The 27,129-nt window shown below is 47.6% G+C and overlaps 1 long non-coding RNA gene across 2 annotated transcripts; it reads right to left on the bottom strand.

The window, feature by feature from the left end:
* Positions 1-4,992: 4,992 nt before the first annotated feature.
* LOC141100211 (uncharacterized) lies at positions 4,993-10,628 on the bottom strand. 2 transcript variants are annotated; one of them, XR_012234639.1, is made up of 4 exons: positions 10,524-10,628; positions 7,442-7,537; positions 5,549-7,363; positions 4,993-5,153 (listed from the first exon to the last, which is right to left on the bottom strand). It is a non-coding gene; the product is annotated as an uncharacterized lncRNA (long non-coding RNA). The 2 variants fall into 2 exon arrangements; XR_012234638.1 differs by lacking the exon at positions 10,524-10,628 and having other exon boundaries at positions 7,442-8,008.
* Between the last annotated feature and the right edge of the window lie 16,501 nt (positions 10,629-27,129).

Genomic DNA, 27,129 nt, shown 5'->3' with positions numbered 1-27,129 from the left:
ATAGTTTAAGTACATCAGGGGCTCTCCAAACGCATATGACACCCGCATACCAATCCATCAAAGTCTGCATTCCAAAACGTCACTACTTCCCTTCCGAGCCCCGACGTGTGCCCATACAGTAGTTTTCTCCCACATATGAGGTATCAGCGTACTCAGGACAAATTGGACAACAACTTTTGGGGTCCAATTTCTCCTGTTACCCTTGGGAAAATAAAAAAATGGGGACTAAAAGATCATGTTTGTGGAAAAAATAAGATTTTTTTATTTTCACGCCCGGACGTTATAAACGTCAGTGAAGCACTGGGGGGTTCAAAGTGCTCACCACACATCTAGATAAGTTCCTTGGGGGGTCTAGTTTCCAAAATGGTGTCATTTGTGGGGGGTTTCTACTGTTTTGGTACATCAGGGGCTTTCCTAACGCGACATGGTGTCCGATCTCAATTCCAGCCAAAAACGTCAAATGGCGCTGCTTCCCTTCCGAGCTCTGCCATACGCCCAAATAGTGGTTTACCCCCACATGTGGAGTATCAGCGTACTCAGGATAAATTGCACAATATCTTTTAGGGTCCTGTTACTTTTGGAAAAATAAGAATTGAGGGTGAAAAGATCATTTTTGTGGAAAAAATATGATTTTTTAATTGTACTGCTGTACGTTATAAACTTCTGTGAAGCCCTTGGGGGTTCAAAGTTCTCACCACACATCTAGATAAGTTCCTTGGGGGGTCTAGATTCCAAAATGGTGTCATTTGTGGGGGGTTTCCACTGTTTTGGTACATCAGGGGTTTTCCAATCGCGACATGGTGTCCGATCTCAATTCTAGCCAAAAACGTCAAATGGCGCTGCTTCCCTTCCGAGCTCTGCTATGCGCCCAAATAGTCATTTACACCCACATATGGGGTATCAGCGTACTCAGGACAAATTGCACAATAACTTTTAGGGTCCTGTTACCCTTGGAAAAATAAAAATTGGGGGTGAAAAGATCATTTTTGTGGAAAAAATATGATTTTTTAATTGTACCGCTTTACGTTATAAACTTCTGTGAAGCCCTTGTGGGTTCAAAGTTCTCACCACATATCTAGATAAGTTCCTTGGGGGGTCTAGTTTCCAAAATGGGGTCACTTGGGGGGGTTTCCACTGTTTAGGTACATCAGGGGCTCGCCAAACGTGACATGGCGTCCGATCTGAATTCCAGCCAATTTTGCATTGAAAAAGTCAAACGGCGCTCCTTCCATTCTGAGCTCTGCCATGCGCCGAAACAGTGGTTCCCCCCCACATATCAGGTATCAGCGTACTCAGGACAAATTGCACAATAAGTCTTGCAGTCCAATTTCTCCTGTTACCCTTGGTAAAATAAAGAAAATTGAACCTGAAGTATTTTTTTTGTGAAAAAAAGTTAAATGTTCATTTTTTTTTTAATATTCAAAAAATTCCTGTGACGCACCTAAAGGGTTAATAAACTTCTTGAATGTGGTTTTAAGCACCTTAAGGGGTGCAGTTTTTAGAATGATGTCACTTTTGGGCATTTTCTATCATATAGACCCCTCAAAGTGGCTTCAAATGTGAAGTGGTCCCTAAAAATAAAATGGTGTTGCAAAAATGAGAAATCGCTGGTCAATTTTTAACCCTTATAACTTCCTGACAAAAAAAAATTTTGGTTCCAAAACTGTGCTGATGTAAAGTAAACATGTGGGAAATGTTATGTATTAAGTTTTTTGTGTGCCGTATCGCTGTGATTTAAGGGCATAAAAATTCAAAGTTGGAAAATTGCGAAATTTTAAAAATTTTCGCCAAATTTCCGTTTTTTTCACAAATAAACGCAAGTTATTTGAATGCAATTTTACCACTAACATGAAGTACAATATGTCACGAGAAAACAATGTCAGAATCACCGGGATCCATGAAAGCGTTCCAGAGTTATGACCTCATAAAGGTACAGTAGTCAGAATTGTAAAAATTGGCCCGGTAGTTAACGTGCAAACCACCCTTGGTAGTGAAGGGGTTAAGCTCAAAAGTGGCGTGGTCAATAAGGGGTTAACATTAATAACCCATGGTTAGCACTGGTTACACCCGCTATCTTGGCTGTTAGGTCTTCCCTGGTGTCGGTTGGATCTGCTCAGTCACCGACACCCATAGCACAGCGGCGTCACCGGAGCTGTGTCCACGGTCGGGTACTGCACGTCTGTCGGCGGAGCTGTGCAGCACAGGGACTGACAAGTTCCAGCCAACACCTAATAGCCGCAGGTGCCGGTGTCGCACCCCCCATTGATCACACACACAGATGACCTATTCTAAGGAGAGACTGTCAATATCACAGTCCTGGACAACCCCTTTAATGAAAGCTCATGCCCACCATGGCAGCCCCTCCAACGCTGCTGCAGCAGCAGCTCAGCTCATCGTCGACCGTACCAATGACATTACATTACAAAAATAAAAATAGATACCAATAAAAGTAAAATTAATTGAGACATCGTCATTAGGTTCAATGTTTTTGAATATCCATATTGAATCAGGAGCCCCATATAATGCTCCATACAAAATACACCCCATATAATGCTGCCCAAAGGTTACTAATGGGCCCATAAGATGCTCTATAGAATAATATGCCCCATATAATGCTCCATAAAGGTTATGGCCCCATAAGATGCTCCACAGATTATGCCCCCATAAGATGCTCCACAGATTCTGCCCCCATATGCTGCCCCATAGAATATGCCCCATATGCTGCCCCATATATTATGCCCGCATATGCTGCTGTTGCCAACAAAAAAAATGCCATACCTCTCCTGCTCAGGGCCCAGCACTTGAGATATTGACCTGTCCCCTGGTCCATCGCTGCTCACCACCGTCTGCGCGTCCTCTGTAAGGGACTGTTCAGCCAGCAGAGGGCGCGGAGCGCACTAACCACGTCACCACGCCCCCTGCTGGCTAAACATCACGGACACAGGAAGCAGCAGACGGCGTTGAGCAGCGTGGGAACGAGGACAGATGAATATCGCTATACTCACCCCTCCTGGAACGTCTCTGCAGCCTCGCTTCTCCACTGTCTCCCTTCCTGCCTTCAGCGGTCACGTGATACAGCTCATTACCACTCATGAATATGCGCATATTCATGAGTTTAATGAGCGGTACCATGTGACTGCTGAAGGCAGACAGTGGAAAAGCGAGGGGGCTGCAGAGAGTGCCACGAGGGGTGAGTATGATCTGTGACACCCCCGCTCCCCCTCCCCCGCCGAACCCCAGGTACAGTGCCTACAAGTAGTATTCAACCCCCTGCAGATTTAGCAGGTTTACACATTCGGAATTAACTTGGCATTGTGACATTTGGACTGTAGATCAGCCTGGAAGTGTAAAATGCACTGCAGCAAAAAGAATGTTATTTCTTTGTTTAATTTTTTTTTTAAATTGTGAAAAGTTTATTCAGAGGGTCATTTATTATTCAACCCCTCAAACCACCAGAATTCTGTTTGGTTCCCCTAAAGTATTAAGAAGTATTTCAGGCACAAAGAACAATGAGCTTCACATGTTTGGATTAATTATCTCTTTTTCCAGCCTTTTCTGACTATTTAAGACCCTCCCCAAACTTGTGAACAGCACTCATACATGGTCAACATGGGAAAGACAAAGGAGCATTCCAAGGCCATCAGAGACAAGATCGTGGATGGTCACAAGGCTGGCAAGGGGTACAAAACCCTTTCCAAGGAGTTGGGCCTACCTGTCTCCACTGTTGGGAGCATCATCCGGAAGTGGAAGGCTTATGGAACTACTGTTAGCCTTCCACGGCCTGGACAGCCTTTGAAAGTTTCCTCCCGTGCCGAGGCCAGGCTTGTCCGAAGAGTCAAGGCTAACCCAAGGACATCAAGGAAGGAGCTCCGGGAAGATCTCATGGCAGTGGGGACATTGGTTTCAGTCAATATCATAAGTAACGTACTCCACCGCAATGGTCTCCGTTCCAGACGAGCCCGTAAGGTACCTTTACTTTCAAAGCGTCATATCAAGGCTCGTCTACAGTTTGCTCATGATCACTTGGAGGACTCTGAGACAGACTGGTTCAAGGTTCTCTGTTCTGATGAGACCAAGATTGAGATCTTTGGTGCCAACCACACACGTGACGTTTGGAGACTGGATGGCACTGCATACGACCCCAAGAATACCATCCCTACAGTCAAGCATGGTGGTGGCAGCATCATGCTGTGGGGCGGTTTCTCAGCCAAGGGGCCTGGCCATCTGGTCCGCATCCATGGGAAGATGGATAGCATGGCCTACCTGGAGATTTTGGCCAAGAACCTCCGCTCCTCCATCAAGGATCTTAAGATGGGTCATCATTTCATCTCCCAACAAGACAACGACCCAAAGCACACAGCCAAGAAAACCAAGGCCTGGTTCAAAAGGCAAAAAATCAAGGTGTTGGAGTGGCCTAGTCAGTCTCCTGACCTTAACCCAATTGAAAACTTGTGGAAGGAGCTCAAGATTAAAGTCCACATGAGACACCCAAAGAACCTAGATAACTTGGAGAAGATCTGCATGGAGGAGTGGGCCAAGATAACTCCAGAGACCTGTGCCGGCCTGATCAGGTCTTATAAAAGACGATTAGTAGCTGTAATTGCAAACAAGGGTTATTCCACAAAATATTAAACCTAGGGGTTGAATAATAATTGACCCACACTTTTATGTTTAAAATGTATTAAAATTTAACTGAGCAACATAACTTTTTGGTTTGTAAGATTTATGCATCTGTTAATAAATCCTGCTCTTGTGTGAAGTTTGAAGGCTCTAACTTATTTGCATCTTATCAAACCTGCTAAATCTGCAGGGGGTTGAATACTACTTGTAGGCACTGTATATGACTCGTGTATAAGCCGAGAGGGGGACTTTCAGCACAAAAAAATGGGCTGAAAATCTCGGCTTATACACGAGTATATACGGTATCTAACGCTGAGGACACGGCCCATTACCGAGAAACCAGTGACTCCGGATTGCAAAAACATAGAAAATATTAAATTTTATTATACAAAAAATGCCTAAACACAGGTATAAAGGGGAAAACCATGAAGCACAGAGCGGTGCTAGCTTCTCCGGCGCATGAGCAAATGCGACGTGGAGTCTCCCAAGTTCTGAAAGTAGTAGTTGAGTTTGCCATTGAGCTTCTCCCGCAGCTGTAAAGGAAATGGAGGAAGACATTAATGGCGCACACATGGTCCGAGCCCGGCTGCCATGGCTCTAATACATCACAGTTTATGAGTGTGGCATTATGTCACCATGCATGACATCACCATTAGTCACCACGGTCATGTCATGTGAAAGCGCGCTATTAAAGGTCAGGGAGTCCAAGCGCATGCGGAGGACAAGCTTTGGCTTTTCCGGTTCTCGTCCTTACATGTCAAGCATCCCAGTAGCACCAGGCAGCACAGACTTAGAATGGGGCCTATCGTGGCATCCGGTAAGTGGCGGCAGAATGTGCAGCGACTAATAGGGGACAAGTCCTATAATTGGAGCATATACCAAGACCCCGAATACCACACGCATGTGTGACTGTGACTGCGGCTCTTACCTCTTGGTGTAGCCGACTTTTATTCTCTTCCAGAAGGTGATCGATGGAGGAATACGGCATCCAAACCAAAGGAGACAAGGCGGACAGAGGCCATGGTGCAAAGTATACAGGATGGAAAAGATTAAAAATCATGGTAGCTTGCCTTTAAAAACAGTGCCTCCTTAGTCTACAGGTTGTGTCAGATATTACAGATGAGCTCCAAAGAGAATGTTTTCCAAATTCTGTACGGGTCTTTTACAATTGTGCCTCATGTAGATAATGTATGTATGTGTTATAAGGGACAATGTAACACAAGCTTTTTTCTGCTGTGTGATACAAGTCAACAATCGTGAGTCTCCAAACTCCGTCTGATGCCGGATTCCAGACCGCTGACCTTTATCCTATAGCCCACGTGGTCCTTACCAGCTACGGGTCTCCTGATCCAAATACGCTAGCCTCATATGTACAGTATTAGATGAGACTGTTCAGTTTGTACACAAGTGGATTTTGGGGCAGCAAAGTGGCTCAGTGGCTAGCATGCAGTGGCTCAGTGGTTACCCTTGCAGAACTGAGGTCCTGGATTCAAATCGCAACAAGGACAACACCTGCAAGCAGTTTGTATGTTCTCTGTTTTCTATCACACTCCACAGACATCCCGATAGGGAATGTAGATAGTGTGCCCCGATAGAATCAGCAATGACATCAGTAAAGCTGGGGAATTAATGGTGCTATATGGGGGGGGGATGAGGAACCAACCAGACCCTAATATTCCTGCCCTCCTGACCGCAGCGTGTAACTGAGACCTACTCTGGCTAAGTGAGGCTTAAAGGGAACCTGTCACATGGTTTTGGCCCTGTAAGCTGCGGCCTACGGCTATCAGGGCTTATCTACAGTATTCTATGATGCTGTAGATAAGCCCTAGATCTAACCTGAAGGAGAAGACAAACAAGTTTTATTATACTCACCTGGGTGCGGTTCGGTCTGATGGGTGTCGCAGGTCCGGGTCCACCGCCTCCCATCTCCATGCGATAACGTCCTCTTCCTTGCTTCGTGTCGCAGCTCCTGTGCAAGCGTACTTCTTTGCCCTGTTGAGGGAACAGCAAAGTACTGCATTGCGCAGGCGCCGGGAAATGTCAGAGATGTCCCGCTCCTGCGCACTGCAGTACTTTACTCTGCCCTCAACAGGGCAGAGCAGTGCGCCTGTGCCGAGGTAGAAGTAAGGAGGAGGACGTCATCGCATGAAGATGGGAGGCACCGGATAACGACACCCACCGCGCACAACCCTGCCCCACGGTGAGTATAATAAAACTTGTTTTTCTTCTGTTTCAGGTTAGAGCGTGGGCTTATCTACAGGCTTATAGAATGCTGTAGATAAGCCCTGAAAGGCAGTGGCCGCAGCTTATAGAGCCAAAAAAAGACGTGACAGGTTCTCTTTAACAAGTTGGATCAGTGATGTTTCTGCCCATTGCCATTTCCTGCGGTGCCTTTAATACATTCTCAACCACTGAGGTGCATGTACGTTACAGGCGAGGAGCGGGTGTACGGAGCGGCTCAAGATCAGGGACAGACGCTAAAGAGATGCTTCCATCCTCCATCTGGCCATGTATGGAGCATACGCTGGGGTCTAAGGCTCAGGCACAATGTACTCATCTCCGCCCCACACCACGAGCTGTCAGCCCTGCACCCCACACCACGATCAGTCCTGCACCCCACACCATGAGCCATCAGACCTCAGTCTCACCTGCTATGTTCGGGAATATGTGCAAGAGCGTCGTACGACTGGCTGTTGTGTCCCAAATCCAGGTGATACTTGAAGGTACAAGTACCCAAAGTCGCCTACAATCAGGAGACATCTGGTCACTCACCAAAAAATATCATAGATACATAGAGACGAGAGCTTGTACATGGCATTACCTGACTTTTCAGGTCGTCCGCAGTCTCCAAAATAGCCAATGTGGCTAATTGAATCAGCAGGTCTTTCCAACCCACAACTTCCAGGAGACGCAGCACCTGGGAATAAAGGCAACAGCTTGCTAGAGGCAGAATACGGATCATACGGCAGAGTGGCAAATGGTGGAGACACAGAAATGCGCGCTAATGAATGTGCGCCTTCTGCTCCTTAGGGTTCACGTTGCAGATTGTGGTGCAGATTTTTGCAAGCAGATTTGGCTAAATTTACCTGCGGATTTAGTGCGTATTAGCCTGCGGTTTGACACCTGTAATGGAGCAGGTGTGAAACCGCTGTGGATTCCGCACAAAGAAGTGACATGTTGCAAATTTTAAACCACAGCAAATCGACGCGGAAAAACACATAACATATGCAGTGCGCTTTTCATTTTTCAAAGACTTAAATGGTACTGTACAACGCAGCAGAAACTGTTGCGGATCCGCAGGGCCAAATCCGCAGCAGAATCCGCAATGTGTGCACACACCCTAAATGTGCACCGAGAGGCAGAAATGTGTGCCATGGAATGCGTGGACACACAGCATCTGGGAATAATGGCAACAGCTTACTATAGGTAGAATATGGATCATATGGCAGAGTGGAGAGGCAGAAATGTGCGGAGATGCTGCACCTGTGAAAAGCGCGCCCAGCACCTGTGAAATTCGCAGATGCTGCACCTGTGAAAAGCGCGCCCAGCACCTGTGAAATGCGCAGACGCTGCACCTGTGAAAAGCGCGCCCAGCACCTGTGAAATGTGCAGACGCTGCACCTGTGAAAAGCGCTCCCAGCGCATGTGAAATATGCGCCCAGCACCTGTGAAATATGCGCCAAGCACCTGTGAAATGCGCAGATGCTGCACCTGTGAAAAGCGCTCCCAGCACCTGTGAAATGCGCAGACACTGCACCTGTGAAAAGCGCAGACGCTGCACCTGAGAAAAGCGCGCCCAGCACCTGTGAAATGCGCAAGACGCTGCACCTGTGAATAGCGCACCCAGCAAATGTGAAATATGCGCCCAGCACCTGTGAAATGCGCAGACGCTGCACCTGTGAAAAGCGCGCCCAGCACCTGTGAAATGCGCAGACGCTGCACCTGTGAAAAGCGCTCCCAGCACCTGTGAAATGCGCAGACACTGCACCTGTGAAAAGCGTGCCCAGCACCTGTGAAATGCGCAGACGCTGCACCTGTGAAAAGCGCGCCCAGCACCTGTGAAATGCGCAGACGCTGCACCTGTGAAAAGCGTGCCCAGCACCTGTGAAATGCGCAGATGCTGCACCTGTGAAAAGCGCACCCAGCACATGTGAAATATGCACCCAGCACATGTGAAATATGCGCCAAGCACCTGTGAAATATGCACCGAGCACCTGTGAAATGCGCAGACGCTGAACCTGTGAAAGGCGCGCCCAGCACCTGTGAAATGCGCAGACGCTGCACCTGTGAAATGCGCAAGACGCTGCACCTGTGAAAAGCGCGCCCAGCACCTGTGAAATGCGCAGACGCTGCACCTGTGAAATGCGCTCCCAGCACCTGTGAAATGCGCAGACACTGCACCTGTGAAAAGCGCGCCCAGCACCTGTGAAATGCGCAGACGCTGCACCTGAGAAAAGCGCGCCCAGCACCTGTGAAATGCGCAAGACGCTGCACCTGTGAATAGCGCGCCCAGCACCTGTGAAATGCACAGATACTGCACCTGTGAAAGGCGCGCCCAGCACCTGTAAAATGCGCAAGACGCTGCACCTGTGAATAGCGCGCCCAGCACCTGTGAAATGCGCAGACGCTGCACCTGTGAAAAGCACGCCCAGCACATGTGAAATATGCACCCAGCACCTGTGAAATATGCGCCAAGCACCTGTGAAATGCGCAGATGCTGCACCTGTGAAAAGCGCGCCCAGCACCTGTGAAATGCGCAGACGCTGCACCTGTGAAAAGCGCTCCCAGCACCTGTGAAATGCGCAGACACTGCACCTGTGAAAAGCGCAGACGCTGCACCTGAGAAAAGCGCGCCCAGCACCTGTGAAATGCGCAAGACGCTGCACCTGTGAATAGCGCGCCCAGCACCTGTGAAATGCACAGATACAGCACCTGTGAAAGGCGCAGATGCTGCACCTGTGAAAAGCGCGCCCAGCACCTGTGAAATGCGCAGACGCTGCACCTGTGAAAAGCGCTCCCAGCACCTGTGAAATGCGCAGACACTGCACCTGTGAAAAGCGCAGACGCTGCACCTGAGAAAAGCGCGCCCAGCACCTGTGAAATGCGCAAGACGCTGCACCTGTGAATAGCGCGCCCAGCACCTGTGAAATGCACAGATACAGCACCTGTGAAAGGCGCGCCCAGCACCTGTAAAATGCGCAAGACGCTGCACCTGTGAATAGCGCGCCCAGCACCTGTGAAATGCGCAGACGCTGCACCTGTGAAAAGCACGCCCAGCACATGTGAAATATGCACCCAGCACCTGTGAAATATGCGCCAAGCACCTGTGAAATGCGCAGATGCTGCACCTGTGAAAAGCGCGCACAGCACCTGTGAAATGCGCAGACGCTGCACCTGTGAAAAGCACGCCCGGCACCTGTGAAATGCGCAGACACTGCACCTGTGAAAAGCGCAGACGCTGCACCTGAGAAAAGCGCGCCCAGCACCTGTGAAATGCGCAAGACGCTGCACCTGTGAATAGCACGCCCAGCACCTGTGAAATGCACAGATACAGCACCTGTGAAAGGCGCGCCCAGCACCTGTAAAATGCGCAGACGCTGCACCTGTGAAAAGCACGCCCAGCACATGTGAAATGCGCAGACGCTGCACCTGTGAAAAGCGCACCCAGCACCTGTGAAATATGCGCCAAGCACCTGTGAAATGCGCAGACGCTGCACCTGTGAAAAGCGCACCCAGCAAATGTGAAATATGCGCCCAGCACCTGTGAAATGCGCAGACGCTGCACCGCTGCACCTGTGAAAAGCGCGCCCAGCACCTGTGAAATGCAGACGCTGCACCTGTGAAAAGCGCACCCAGCACCTGTGAAATGCAGACGCTGCACCTGTGAAAAGCGCGCCCAGCACCTGTGAAATGCGCGGCGAGAGGTAAAATTTGCGCTCATGAATGCGCGCTGCCCCTTCTGCGCGCTCTTGAATGCGCGACTTACACCTTCCCAGCCTGCCCCAGGATCTGGATGTGAGCGCTCTCATAAATGCACCGCCCTCACTGCTGTGGTAAACCAATCAGCGCTGCAGCCATGATGAACCAATCAGCACTGCAGCTCACAAACACTGCCACCCCCCGACACGCCCACTACACAACTAAACTGCAAAACAAATACTCGCTGCCGGACACTCCATGCTTCCCACATGGCCGTATACTACTTCTGGCTTTGAAGCCTGTGGTGGCTCCGCCCCTTCCCCAATACTTCTCCATGGCAACGTTTAGTCTGTTTTTCACCAAGCCAAAGTCACGTTCCTCTACCTGAGATTTCATTCAGCGTGCTATGTAGTAAATGGCTGAGGACCGGGCTATAGATATATATAAAGATATATATGAGATAGAGAGAGATGTAGAAATATATATCTACTAGATGGTGGCCCGATTCTAACGCATTGAGTATTCTAGAATATGGCCAGCGGGAGACTGACATTCAAAAGATGGTCCAGGACGATCCACCACGATCGGCGATCTCACAGCGGGGGCCTGGTCGCTACTGGGTGTCACACTGAGGCTAAGTACCCACGCTACAGAAATGCTATGGAAATTTCCGAATTTCCGTAACTCCCGCCGCAGGAAAAACGCATGCGAATACTAATGCGTTTTCCCGCTGAAAACATGCGTTTTTCACGCGATTTGAACAGAGGCGTAGCTAGGGTTTTGGTTCAGGGCGGGCGAAACTTCTGAGTGGGCCCCTAACCAGAGAACCTCAGCAGATGACCGCGCTGTTGCCAAAAATAATAATAATCTTTATTTTTATATAACGCTAACATATTTACAGTTTTGCACACATTATCATCACTGTCCCCAATGGGGCTCACAATCTAAATTCCCTATCAGTATGTCTTTGGAATGTGGGAGGAAACCGGAGTGCCCGGAGGAAACCCAAACAAACTCCTTGCAGATGTTGTCCTTAGTGGGATTTGAACCCAGGACTCCAGCGCTGCAAGGCTGCAGTGCTAACCACTGAGCCACCGTGCTGCCCATATATAATTATTATTATTATTATAATCGCCGCAATAATGGAAAAGAGAGTGTCACATGACGCTCCCTCTCCAATCATTATCCACTTCCTCTGACACACTGCGGGTGCGCAATGACGTCACTTCATCACGTCCCAGCTGTATGCCGGTCTGACTGCAGCACAGCTCCTGACATCAGAGCAGAGCTGCCGCCGAAATCAGCGTGGGAGCGAGGAGGAGAGGCGAGTATAGTTTTTTTTTTATTTATATAGTGAGTCCTGGTTGCATGATTATGATACCCCGTATGGGGGGGCAGCATGATACCCTGTATGATGGGGGGCAGCATGATACCCCGTATGATGGGGGTATGATACCCCTCATGAGGGGGGGCAGCATGATACCCCATATAAGGGAGGGCAGCATGATACCCCATGATGGGGGCAGCATGATACCCTATGAGGGGGGCTGCATTATATTCTGAAGGGACTACATTATATTCTTTGGGGGGGCTGTATTATACCATATGAAGGGGGCTACATTATAGAGAAAGAAAGAACAGAGAGGGAGGAAAAAACAGAGAGAGAAAGAGAGGAAAGAATAGAGAAAGAAAGAACAGAGAAAGAAAGAAATAACAGAGAAAGAAAGATTAGAGTGAAAGAAAGAGGGGAAAGAAAGAACAGAGAGAGAAAGGAAGAGGGGAAAGAAAGAACAGAAAGAAAGAAGAGAGAGAAAGAAAAAAAAGATTAGAGAGAGGGAGAAAGAGCACAGAGAGAAAGAGAGGAGAGAAAGGAGAGAAAGAAATAACAGAGAAAGAAAGATTAGAGCGAATGAAAGGGGAAAGAAAGAACAGAGCGAAAGAAAGAACAGAGAGAGAGAAAGGAAGAGGGGAAAGAACAGAAAGAAAGAAGAGAGAGAAAGAAAAAAAAGATTAGAGAGAAGGAGAAAGAACACAGAGAGAAAGAAAGAACAGAGAGAGAAAGAGAGGAAAGAAAGAACAGAGAAAGAAAGAACAGAGAGAAAGAAAGAAATAACAGACAGAAAGAACAGAGGGAAAGAAAGATTAGAGAGAGAAAGAAAGATTAGAGAGAAAGAAAGAGGGGAAAGAAAACAGAGTGAAAGAAAGAACAGAGAAAGAAAAAAGATTAGAGAGAGGGAGAAAGGTCAGAGAGAGAAAGAAAGAACAGAGAAAGAAAGAACTGAGAGAGAGAAAGAAGAAAAGATTAGAGAGAGGGAGAAAGAAAGAACAGAGAGAAACAGAGAGAAAGAAAGATTCTATAAAGATACTATAGCAGCCCAGCTCCCATTGTAGTGCCCACCTGAGCCTCCCGATGCAAGACATATCATGATCTGCTCACATGGCCGACATCCCGAGTCCAAGGCGATCCCGCTGTCTGCGCTGTCGGAGGACACGGTGATGGATCTGAAGCATTCCTTGAAGTGCCTCCATGGTTCCGTCACAATCTCCTCACGAAATTACCTCATTTCCTGTCAGCTTCCAGCACGTCACTTCCGGTGGAACGTCACATGCAAATTTTAAAGTGCTCCTCGGGGCTCTGCTGTGTACGCCTGTGTCCGCGGGAAAAGTAAGCTCCCGACCGGGGCAGACTCTCTCAAAATCGAGACGGTTGGGAGCTATGAATGCTTTCCACCATACACCTTTTACACGCATAGCTCTGCACACCTCATACACACAAACGGTTCTGCTTTCTATGCTTCGTACACACACGGCTCCACTCAGTACACACATGGCTTCACTCTGTAGACCTTGTACACATGCGGCTCTGCTCCGTACACCTTGTACACACGCAGTCACGTTTTGTACACCTTGTACACATGCGGCTTTGCTCCATACACCTCCTACACATGTAGTTCCGCTCTGTATACCTCGTACACACGCGGCTCCGATTCGCACACCTCGTAAACACGCAGCTCCGCTCCATACACCTCGTACACACGCGGCTCCGATCCGCACACCTCGTACACACACGGCTCTGCTACATGCACCCTGTAAAACCCCTCCTGACCCCACACATAAACTTCTCCTCATCCAGCGCACCATGACAACCAGCACAGCAGGGTCCTGCATAGTGCATACAGTCAGTGAGGCCCGTGATCATGTGACCTCGACTCCTCCCCTCCTGTCACCTCATCACAGGTCCTGTGGCCGAGAAGAGAACATAGCGGCAGAGAGCAGGGAGATGATCGATTCTCCCTGCTCTGCTGCAGATACAGTTTACAGTAGCGTAAATCCAGGTGGGCCTCCTCAGAGCGCGGGGCCCGGGGCCACCGCCCCCTCGGCGCCCCCCCCCCCCCGGTAGCTACGCTACTGGATTTGCAGCATTGCTTGGAATGTGATTGACAGGTTGGTCACACTTGTCCAATAAAAAGAAGGCGAGCAGCATCCCGTCCAGGTGAAAAATCGTGTCAAGATTTATTCTGCCAGTGAAAAAATACAACGTTTCGGCCATATTGTGGCCGAAACGTTGTATTTTTTCACTGGCAGAATAAATCTTTGACACGATTTTTCACCTGGATGGGATGCTGCTCTCCTTCTTTTTATTGGACATTTGTGTTCACTTGGGTTCGTGAACTTGGAGCTTGCATCCATAATACTCCTGATGTGCTGTCGGCTGTCTTTTGCTGTATTAGGTTGGTCACACTATGCAGCATCAATAGTAAAAGATTTAATGTAAAAAATAATTTAAAAAAAGGTTATTCTCACCTTCCGACGGCCCCCGATCTCCTCTCCACGCTCTCGGCATCTTCCGGTCCCGGTAATGCTTTGCGCGAAGGAACGGAGATGACGTCACTCTCACGAGAGCGCGACTTCATCAGAGGTCTTTCGCGCAAAGCATTACTGGGACCGGAAGATGCCGGGCACGTGGGGAGAGGAGGGAAAAAGTTCGGGGGCCATCAGAAGGTGAGTATATCACTATTTTTTATTTTAATGCTATTTTTTACAGGTTTATGGTACCCAGGGCCTGGAGGAGAGTCTCCTCCATCCGCATATTGAGCACTGCGCCAGTTATCTCCCGGCTGCGTCACCGCTTACCTCCATGCGGCAGGAGATGACCCACGGCAACCGTCGGGAGATCAGCGGCTAGAGCCGCAGATCTCCCGACGGTAGCGGTGGCATGCGTCGTTCGAATTCCGCGCCAATTCGCGACCGGACTGCGCCCAATCAGTGACGCAGGGTTTCCGTTACTAACAGACAGGCAGACAGAATTAGACAATTATATAGTAGATTGCAGTGCATGTGTCATGCATTCGTTGTTTGCATATATTTTGGCCCTTACATACAGAGTGCTGCTGTTCTCTTTGTACATTGTGCAGTCACTGCAGCTGAGTGTTTTAAAGCCGAGCAGCTGCTGCACTGAGGGACCCTTGTCATGAGGAAATGAACTTAATTCCTCCCAGCTGCCTCCGACCGTCAATCATAGTGGTGGGGCAGGCTTCAGAACATAGTGAGTGGCTGGACCCCAAACCTAACTGACAGCCGGCTCAACGTAATACATTTATCCCTATAAGACCTGAAAGTCTGAATCACCCCCCTTTTGCCTCATTCAAAATAAAACAATAATGCAAAAAATAATACAAATATTTAGTGATAACTCAGAATAGCCCAATCTATCAAAATGTAAAAAGAATTAATCCGATCGATAAACAGCGTAATGAGAAAAAAAATCATAACGACAGAATTACGTTTTTTGGTAGCCGCAACATTAAAATAAAATGCAATAACAGGCGATCAAAACATGGTATCTACCCCAAAATGGTATCAATAAAAAACAGCTAGGTGCGCAAAGCATAAGTCTCAGCCAGCCCCAGGTAACGAAAAATGTTAACATTTCGGGCCTTGGAAAATGGCAACTTTTTTTGTGACAAATTTTGAATTTTTTTCCCCACTACTTAGGCTAGGTTCACATTTGTGGTTGAGTCCGCAGCATAGCATCCGCATTCCCAAACGCATGCAAACGCATTTTTACACTGTATTTTTTATCCACATCATCTTACGCATAACATTAAAAAAACGCAGCGTTTATATGCGTGTGTATGCATTTTTGTATGCATTTGCGTTTTTTATGCGCAAGTGTTAGAAATGTCCAATTTCTTCCAGTAGCTTTTCCTTGACATCAGACACCCAGTAGGCGTGTCTCATGGGATTTCAATATATATATATATATATATATATATATATATACACACATATACACACACTGCACTGAGGAAATCCTCGTCTTTGGCTGCTGTATCTACCTGCATGATGGATCTTGACCTGGACAGCTTCCTAGAAGATCTGGATTTACAATTGAAGTTGGCTGCGGTCTTTGCTTGTCAAGAACACAGAAGAAGAGAAAGACTGAGAAGACGTCGTCGCTATTGGCAACACCCCATCCTTAAATTCCGAGAGAGCCGTGGAGCCTACCACTCCTTGTACACCAAGCTGCAGGAAAACCTGGAGAAGTTTTTTGACTACACGAGGATGTCGCAGCTGAGCTTCCATGAATTGCTGCTACGTGTCCAAGGAACCATCGCCAGGCAGGACACACTGCTCCGGTGAGCAATTCCTGCTGAGACACATGAGCCAGACGACCCTGGGAAGATTCTTCTCCACTGGACTGCTCCTACTCTTCATCACTGCCAGGTACCTGTAAAGAAATTGAATGATTTAACACATGTGAGGTATTGCCAGTCAATACATACCAATCAGTAAAGCGAATGTGATTACATAACCTTTGTCCGGTCCACCCTGGGAAGAAGTCTGTTTTTTACTTGAGGACATGGTTGAAGAGCAGGCAGCAGCCAAGTGAAACACTACAGAATATTGAAAAAAAAAAACAAGAAAGATTAAGCTTGTAAAGATCAAAAAACAATGTAGACCCCAAAAAAAGAAAAACAATACTTACATTACAGGCAGTAGTCCAACACCACAGCAGTCAGCACAGGCCAGGGACAGATGTCAGCAACAGGAGGCAACCACAGCACCAGGAGGCGACCACAGGAAAACCGCTGCACCAGGAGACACCCGCTGCACCAGAGAGAACCGGCCAGTCTACAAGGAACAGAAAAGGCATTCAGAGAGACAGACATTTCCAAAGCTTCTATACCTACATAGACAGTCTTGTCCTCACCACGACAGAAAGCTGCACGAGTAGCCAACCACTGTACCAGGCCAAGCCACACGTCTAAAATTAAACGCTTTATCAATTTTACCACACGCAGAATGGTATAAATGCCCCCCCAACAAGAAATTCATGAGTTGCTGGTTTTTGTTCATTCTGTCTCCCTAAAATTGGAATAAAAAGTGATCAAAAAAGTCACATGCCCGAAAATTGTACCAATTAAAACGTCAACTTGCCCTGCAAAAAACAAGACCTCACATGACTCTGTGGGCCAAAATAAGGAAAAATTATAGCTCTCAAAATATGGTAATGCGAAAACTATTTTTTCCAATAAAAAGCATCTTTTAGCATGTGACAGATGCCAAACATAAAAACCCGCTATAAATAGCAAATCAAACCCCCTTTTATCACCCCCTTTGTTAAGGAAAAATAATAAAATAAAAAAAAGTATTTATTTCCATTTTCCCATTTTGGTTAGGTTTGGGGCTAAAGTTAGGGTTAGGGTTGGAGCTAGAGTTAGGGTTAGGGTTTGGATTAGGGTTTGGATTAGGGTTGGGATTAGGGTTGAAATTAGGGTTAGGGATTAGGATTAGGGGTGTGTTAGGGTTAGGTTTGTGGTTAGGGTTATGGTTAGGGCTGGGATTAGGGTTAGGGTTGGAGTTATAATTGGGGGTTTCCACTGTTTAGGTACATCAGGGGCTTTCCAAACAAGATATGGCATCCGATCTCAATTCCAGCCAATTGTAATCTTTTTAGAGTAGTGTAATAGTTTGAAAGATGGAATTTGAAAGATGGCAGACCACGTCTGGTCAGACTCATGCCTTTGAATATATGTGCACCTAAGGGCTCACAGCTGTGAGGGGATGTGGGCGTGTTTGGTCAGACCACATGTTCATCGTTAAGCAAGGTCATAAAAAGGGGGAGAGGGGTTTCACTGACCACTCGGAGATATGCATGGAAAAGACAAGAGGAATGGAATACATTATGGATACCAAATGATGGGTAAGCAGAACATACCACAGAAAGCAAATGCAATTACATGGACAATCAGGAGCCAGAAAAAGCTGTATGAGTGTATAGGTGTGTAGATGAGTGTATATGACTGTATAGGAGTGTATATGAGTGTATGTGTGTTTTTAGATATGTATAGGTGTGTATAGGAGTCTATAGGTGTGTATATGAGTGTATAAGTGTGTATAGGAGTGTATATGTGTGTATACTGTATATATTACTGGCTGAAATCTTAGGCCTGGACAATGTTTCTAGGGTCTTTCACGCATTTCTGTTTGAAGCAATGATGTAGCTTCCTATTACATTAGGTAACGTCAGTGCGTAGGACTGACAAGATGTCATCGCAACATCCAGCAGTTGCCCCCCAGACCATGTTGTATTGGAGGGCAGCAAGGAGCATTCTGGAATAGAAGGTGAGAAGGACTAGTTAAAGACTCCCGAAAATAGCTTTTCTAGTGCAAATGCAGAATTTTTCTTCTTTTGTTCATGTTCTCCATCCATGAGATATGGTCCTGTCTTCTGTGTCTATAACTAAATAGTCATATTATGCAAGTGGGTGTGGTTCAAAACTCCTCTCACGAGGATCGTCCCAGGTTGCACTAACAAGTCTGATTTTAGGGAGCAGAGGAGGCTCAGGAGTGGAGAGATGCATTAACAAATGAAAAACGCCAGATGCTGGAGAACAGTGATGTATACACCAGGTAAGAAATTAAAATAGTTTACGGTAAATGATAGGTTCTCTTTAAAGAGAATTTATATAGCGGGGGTGTCTCAAACCAATGTCAGATATTTAGAGGTAGCAAATTGGTATATCATAAACAATAAAACATAACCTTTAATGATTCTTTAAAAACCATACATCAAATCAAAACAAACATGTGCCAAAGTGCAATTGCACTTTGGCACATGTTTGTTTTGATTTGATGTATGGTTTTTAAAGAATCATTAAAGGTTATGTTTTATTGTTTATGATATACCAATTTGCTACCTACATCTCTTTAAAGAGAATCATTATGAAAAGTCGTAGTTACTCACCAGTTAACCTCCCAAAGGGGAGGGCCGCATATTGGAAATGCTGAACTGACCCATCTAACTGAACCGCCGCTCTGAGGAAGCGCTGATGAGCTGCATGAATGGGTATATGGTAGTAAGCATCTTTTAAATCTAACACTACTATAACGCAATTTTTAAACAGCATTTTTATTGATGAATTAATTGTCTCCATTTTAAACGGGCGTATGACCAGGAATTCGTTGAGGGACTTAAGATTTATTATAGTCCTAAATGAGCCGTCTGGCTTGCGGACCAGGAACAGAGGGGAGTAGAAACCTTTTCCCCTTTCTCCTTCTGGAACCATAGTTAGGACCTTCTTGCGGCAAAGATCATGAACCTCGGCCTCCAGGTCAGCTTGTTCTGATGTGGAAGTCCTGAGCGGGGTGACCTTAAAACGATCTTAGGGGACCCGGGTGAACTCTAGTCATAGACCCGCAGCTATCACCCCCAGTATCCAGCTACTACAAGAAATCCTAGACCAGGCTGGGTAGAAGGCAGCTAGTCTCCCCCCTACCGGAGCAGCTAGTCATTGGGGCGGCTTTTTAGTGTCACGGGCTGGACCTTCCTGGCGCCCCCCACCTCCGAACATGAAACCTGTACCTCTCCTTTTCTTGTCATCCCATCTGCCCTGGTCCCTGGACGGCCTTCTACGGAAATATCCTTTCCTAGTAAAGGGACGTCTATAAGAAGGGTTTGGCAGACTGGGGAACTTCTTTTTATCATCCCCGGCCTTCTCTAAAAGTTCATCCAAAACGGGGCCAAACAGATATTCCCCCTCGCATGGAATGGAGCAGAGTCGTGACCTGGCCTGGATATCTCCTGGCCAGCATTTTAACCAGAGAGCCCTTCGTGCTGCGTTAGATAAACTTACGGTCCTCGTCGCCATTCTCGCAGAGTCTGCTGAGGCATCAGCCAAAAAAGCGGCAGCACTTTGGATGATTGGTAGGGTTTTCCGGATGGATGCTCTTGAGGCTCCGTCCTACAGTTGGCAATCCAGTTGATCTAGCCAGACCATCATGGATCTGGCCGTACATGAGGCAGCTATCGCTGGTCTTAAAGCGCCTGCTGACATCTCCCATGTTCCCTTTAGAAAGGAATCCGCTTTCTTATCCAGCGGGTCTTTTAAGGAGGCCATGTCATTGAATGGTATGGAGGATTTTTTGGAGGCGTTGGCTACTGCCGCGTCCAGCTTAGGGGCCTTATCCCATCTGTTTACCACTGGATCATCGAACGGGTACCTCCGCTTGAAGGCAGGTGGCAAGGAGCCCCTTTTTTCAGGACTTTTCCATTCCCTATCTATCAGGCTCTGGACTTTGTCATTTAAAGGAAAGGCCCTGCGCTTTCTGGGATCTAGACCCCGAACATCACGTCCTGTGCGGAAAGTTCTGGTTTTGCGTTTGCTACCCCCATGGTGGACCTTATTGCTTTAACCAGCCTATCCATTTGATCTAAGGGGAAGCAGAATTGGCTTGAGTCTTCCTCTGAAGAAGACGAAGTGGAGGCCGGGGAATCTGAGGAGTCATCGTTCCTAGGGGCGGCTGAGGACTCCGTACCCGAGAGACTAATTTCTCTTCCTTTAGAAGAATCCCTATTAGATAGGGCCTTCATTTCCGACCTGATAATTTCCCTCAGGCTTGTGGTGAAGTCCGGAGTTTGTTCCGCTACCTGTATGGACGGGGGAGAGTGTAAGGGCCTGTCAATCTACCCCTGGGCTCTCGTCCCTATCCAACCCCTACCGTTTGTCGCACACATGGCTGACACAACTTTTTAGGGTGGCCGTCTGGCAAGGCGCAACTACAGAGGGCACATTCCCTGTGCTTCTGTTTTCCCGTAGCTTTGCTCCCCTGCGAAAAAAACATAAGGGAACACTGCATCAGGGTACATTCACGGAGATCTCTTACCCATGCAGATGAGGCAGGTACCGGATCACGGAGGGTCCTTTATCCTGGAGGAACTTCTGTGGCTCTGTTCGCGCGGACGTTTCTGCTTTTTTTGCTGGCCACTCGCATGAGGCTTCACCGTGGCCTGTTTCTGTGGGCGCTCCTGCACCTCGTACTGCTGCTCTATGGGGGCTTCTGTCGTCTCCATTGCTGGGCCTTCAGAATCACCCCAGCAGCGTCACCTCCTGTCTTTTAAGGCCTCCCAGCCGGGTCAGCAAGGTTCTGGCGTGGCACCCCCCCTGGGACCCCCGCGACCTCCCCCCCACCTGTACCGGCCACCCCCTCCCCACCCCGGGCACCGCGCGCCACCGTGCACCCGCGGCGCGCACTGGAAAGCCGGCCGGCACCCGACTTCCGGTTTCGGCGTTCCCGGCCCCGCCCCTTCCGCCGCGTCACTTCCGCCACTCATCAGAGCCCGTGGGAGCGCACGGAAGGAGCCGGCACGGCGCCCCTGGCTCCGGTATACCCGCCGCCCCACGCGCGCCGACCTGCCACCGCCGCCCGAATAGGAGAGGGGGACCGGACCCCTGGGGGAGAACGCACCAGGAGGGGCCCAGGGCATACATACCTGGTGCCCGCAACATGGAGGCGGCTGTCCACCGGACTCTGTGCTCCACCTGCTCCGACCACTGCCGTGGCGACCTACCCGGCCCCACCATGGCGCTTCCAGGGACCCGAGCGTAGGAGAACCCCCCGCTACCTGGGTCGGTCAGCCGGCCTGGAAATCCCTCGACGACTCCATGATGGACGATCTGAAGGAAGTCCCGTCCTCTAGGAACAGGAAACCAACTGATGCGTGGGAGAGGTGCCGCCTTTTTGTATCTGTAGGTTTCCTGTTCCTAAAGGGCGGATCCCCTCTCTCAGGTGGTGCTGTCATGGACGACCGAAGAAAAAATGGCTTATTTAAATCAGGTTTCTACAAAGCTATGTTTCCTTTTTAGCCAAGAAGCTATATCTTTACAAAAAGCCCTTAAGTTTAGTATGGCCATAATTGTACCAACTTGGAGAATTATTTTTGCCCAGTCATATTTACTGCACAAAAAAAAAAACACATTTTCTCCTCACTTGAAATTTTATTTTCCATTTTTTTTCCTTTACCAAATAATGAACTGCAAACTGGGCATGATACCATAGTTTGCAGATTATAAGATGCACCAGATTCTAAGACACACCCCAAATTTTGAGGAGAAAAGTAGGAAAAAAACTTTTTTAATAAAATGGTGGTACCTCTTATAATCTATCCGTCTTATTGCTTACTGGGGGTGGTGGCCAGCGCTGGTTTTAGGCAAAGTAGGACCCTAGGCAAAGTTTAAAATGGGGCCCCAAATGCTAACATATTGCACATCACACAGAAGCATTTCGGTTGCAGTTACATGCGCTGAGTTCAGGCCGCTAAATGAGTGTGATCGACAATATTGAAATCGTCCAACGCTTGTTTCCCGGCCTCTTTACACCGTCTGAGAAAGAATGATGGGGACAGAACAATCACTATTAGATCAATCTGTCTCCATACAAAATCATGTTGTTATCAGCAGCACATCTACAGTTTACACCGCCGATGTGCTGCTGAGAACAATGATTTTTGTTCCAGCATAAACAATCCAATCACTCGATGAATAGGCAAGCATTTTGCATGTTTAGTATAATACACCCATAGTCCTCCATATATTATAAAGTGCACGACAGTGCTCCATATTGTAAAATGCACACCCCATAGTCCTCCATATAATATAATATGCCCCATAGTCCTCCATATAGTATAATACACTCCCTATAGTCCTCCATATATTAAAATACACTGCTCAGTCCTCCACATAGTATAATACACTCCTCATAGTGCTCCGTATAGTATAATGCACCGCCATAGTCATCCATGCAGTACAATTCACTTCCCATAGTATAATGCACCGCATAGTTCTTCATATAGGATAATGTATTCCCCATAGTCCTCGATACAGTATAATGCAGCCCGCATATAGTATAATGCAGCCACATCACGAAGTATAATGCAACCATCCCGCAGAGTATAATGCAACCACCCCAGAGTATAATGTAACTCCCCATGAAATATAATGCAGCCCCCCTCATAAAGTATAATGTAGCCCCCTTCATAGAGTATGATGCAATCACCCTTCATAGAATATAATAAATATAATACAGCCCCCCATAGAATATAATGCAGCCCCGAATAAAATACAGTTCACCGCCCCATAGAATATAATGTAGCCCCATCCAAGAGTATGATGCAATCCTCCCTCATAAAATCTAATAGAGCCCCCCATAGAATATAATACAGCCCACCACCCCATAGAATATAATGTAGCCCCTCATAGAATATAATGTAGCCCCCCACATAGTATATAACACAGCCTCCCCCATAGAGTATAATATACCCCCAATAGTATATAACACTGCCCACATAGTATATAACACAGCCTCATAGTATATAACATAGCCCCATAGCCCACATAGTATATACCACAGCCACATAGTATATAGAACAGACCACATGGTATATAGCACAGACCACATGGTATATAGCACAGCCCACATGGTATATAGCACAGCCCACATGGTATATAGCACAGCCCACATGGTATATAGCACAGCCCACATATAGTATATAGCACAGCTCACATGGTATATAGCACAGCCCACATGGTATATAGCACAGCCCACATGGTATATAGCACAGCCCACATGGTATATAGCACAGCCCACATGGTATATAGCACAGCCCACATCTCCCCCCCCCCCCAGAATGGCCCCACAGTCCACTACTCATTGTTATATTTTAAAAAAACAACACACTCCTCACCTCTCCTCATGCCCGCGCTGCTCCCGACTCCTGTCTCAACGGCTGCGCTGCCTGGCACACGTCATCGCGCACCCGCCGTGTCAGAGGCAGAGCGGGGAATGATGGGAGAGGAAGCGCCAGCTGACACTCTCTCCTCCATCTATGCTTTGAACTGTACCGGCAGACGCCAGTATAGTTCAATGCGGCTGGGGGAGACGGCGTTAGGGGTAGGCGGGCCCCCCGCCTCACAGGGGCCCCATAGTGGCTGCATGATGTGCTGCTAGCTGGTGAACCCAGGGGGAGCGGGGGCCCCAGGCAGCTGCCAGGTCTGCCTGCCCCTAACGCCGACCCTGGTGGTGGCTGCGGTGAAGCGGAATCCCAGGGTTGCTGCTGGATGAGGCAAGAGTGGTGCGCTGCTGCTGGCTGGGATGAGGGGGTGTTGCGATATCCGCTGCTGGGGGTAAAAATGGCTGTGGTGCGGGGGGCTTTGACGGCATTTTGTGAAAGCCCGGAGCCGCCTGCACATCCATTACGGTGATGCGGTAGCCCCCGGGAAAATGGCCGCCAGGGGCGGCGCATGCACATATTGAGATCTCGGCAATGAGATCTCGGGTGTCGAGATCTCAATCTGAGCATGCGTCGCCCCGAGCTACCATTTTCTCCGAGGCCACTGCATCGCAGTAATGGATGTGCGGGGAGCTCAAGGCTTTCACAAAATTCCGGCAGAGCCCCCCGCACCACAGAGCACCGCAGCCATTTTCACCCGCAGCTACGCACATTGGAACATCCCCTCATTCCAGCCTGCAGCAACGTACCACTCTTGCCTCCTCCAGCAGCAACCCTGGGACCCTGCTCCACCGTGGCTGGTAAGGTATATCTGCATTATAAGACGCACTACCATTTTCCCCTCCAAATTTGGGGAGAAAAAAGTGGGTCTTATAATTCGGAAAATACGGTATGTTTCAAAATTACAACTCTTCATATATAAAACAAGCCCTCATATGGCTGTGTAATGAAAAATATATACATATATATAAAAATCGCTAGGTCTTGATGGAGTAAAATAATCTGTCACATTGATAGAGTTCTCACAAGTCTACTACTTTGTGACAACATACAGTTTTAGACTCATTGATTCTATGCTTAGCTAAAGAAAACAATTTGAGCTGCACCACAGAAGACCGTTGCTTCAAATCCGATGATGGATCCAAGGAGTATCGTTTCTCCTTATGGAAACTGACATGTCTGGCATACTAGTGTGAGGAGACCATGCAATGCTCCTCTGGTAATGCATATTACCTCTAAAGAGAGGAAGAAAACTAGAACTCTACTGTCACCTATTGGAAGTAGCAATCCTAAAAGTCATTATTGACCCTTTAACGAGCCTTGTCGTATGACTTAGGATGCAAGCCAAACCAATTATATATTGGTAATGCATTTATACTTTGGGCTTTAAAAGTTGCGTAAAAATGAATAGTCACTACAATGTAAAAAAAATACAATACTCCACTCTACTCCCGCAGTGAGCATTTTGAAGTGCTGCACTGCAAGGGGGTGAAGAGCAAGAAGAGACATAAGGGGGTTACCTCCTGCTCCCTGTCTGGAACCACATAGCGGGGCAGCAGGGTTGCCAGGGGGAAGACTTACTGACTTGGACCCACTGCACCATGTGACTGTCAGGAGAAGTGGGGGAAGAGAAGAGGCGGTGGACCGGAAGCAGAGCAGGATGAGGGCTCGAAAGCAGAGTGCGCCAGAGCAGCACGCGCCACAGCGTGAGCAGGCTGCAGCACCGCATACCAGAAGAGAGGATTCCCGGTCAGAGTACTGAGACCGAATGACGTGATATAGATAGCGTTGCCTGTGAGTCCTCCTTTCAGCATCACCCTGAGAGGGGACTGCAAAGACTTAACCCCCGGAGTTCCCAGTTTCCAGGAGAGGAGAGACTACAAGTGCCGCTGTTGACGGTGCCTACGTTGGAGAAGGCGACCCTTCAATCAAGGCTTCATCGGACTGATAAGTTGCAAGAATACCCATTTAACCATTTTTGTTCTGCTTGACTGTTTGATAACTCTGCTTAGCTTTAGTATATCGTTAAATCACCTTCACGCTTTCAGTTTAACCCCCACTGCTTCTCCCTGCGAGGAGATACTGTCCCTTGTAAATAAACCCTTTAACTTTTGGTCTGTTTCTGATCCGTGGTGAGATCATCAGCACCTGCACATTATTACAGCACCTAGCATCTAGTGACATTATTGCACCCTCAATGTTGAGACGTCAGACGTCAAAGGACAATGAAGAAGGAAGATGAGTAAGGTGGCGCTCTCTATTTCATTATTACTTTCAATTTTATCGGCATCCAGGATGCTGATACAGCGTTGGGGGGGATGCGGCTCCTGCACTGGCACCAGGCCTCAGCAGCTGCATGGTCTGCCATCGTTGCCTGTATGCCAGTGGAGCACAGTGAGCAGCGCTATTCTATTAATTGAGAATATTATTTGGTATTCTATTCTGAGGGATGTATTGTGTTTATCACTATAATATATATAAAGGGCACAGTGCATGGCAATGCTACAACTAAAAACTGGAAGGCAGGCACTACAGTGATGAGATGGGCAATACTCCAAACATACAGGGAATCAAACCGAATGACATTCTGAAGAAGGAAAATATGGCATGTATAGGGATAAAAGAGCCCTGACCAATATATGTGGTATGTTAAGAAATAACAGAGTTTTATTAGCAGCAAGAACAGACCATAAAAACAATTAAAATGTATCCACTTTTGGATAATCTATGAGTGTGACAATCAGTAGATCCGACACTTATAGTGAGGTAGAGGATCCCACCTTCCTTTATTTATTTTCCTCAAGTTATACTGAACTGCCACGCACACACCCCAGGACAAAAAATTAACCAGCGTCCACCGTTACTGAACTAATATGGAAATAATAATTTTGAGGCCCTAATGTTTGGAAGTCAGGAAGGAGAGGGCTCCAGTTCTTCCAGAACTTAAGGTGATCTTATCATACCAGGCCAACATTTCCCCCAGAGAAATCCTTCAAACCACAAAGAAATGAAGGTCGCAAAACTGGTGCCGTGTGTGTTACAGAAGGGCAGATACGCAAGGACACCACTTATCAATGCGACTCCTGACAATTCTGACAAACCTGGCCTGTGTGTAAAAGAATGCTTCAAATTGTACCACACATGCACTCATGCATGTCAACCTGATGTTCTGACAAACCTGGCCTGTGTGTAAAAGAATGCTTCAAATTGTACCACACATGCACTCATGCATGTCAACCTGATGTTCACTACACAACTTGCGTATACCAACCTGATGCATTGTACTCTACTCACGTATGACAACCTAATGCACTTTCTGTCACTTACATATGACACGGCATTATAAAATTTACATACCAGGAATCACTAGATCAGTTCCACAAGGGGGTCACTTGTTTGTTTTCCACTGTTTAGGCACATCAGTGGCTCTCCAATCGCAACATGACATCCGCAGACCATTCCATTAAAGTCTGCATTCCTAAAAGTCACTCTTTCCCTTCTAAGCCCTGCCGTGAGCC

Source organism: Dendrobates tinctorius, unplaced genomic scaffold (assembly GCF_039654945.1).
Source record: "Dendrobates tinctorius isolate UK_male_01 unplaced genomic scaffold, ASM3965494v1 ptg000103l, whole genome shotgun sequence".
NCBI lineage: Eukaryota > Metazoa > Chordata > Amphibia > Anura > Dendrobatidae > Dendrobates > Dendrobates tinctorius.
Note: the sequence above shows the minus strand (reverse complement) of the source record. Positions and strands in the feature narration are given on the sequence as shown.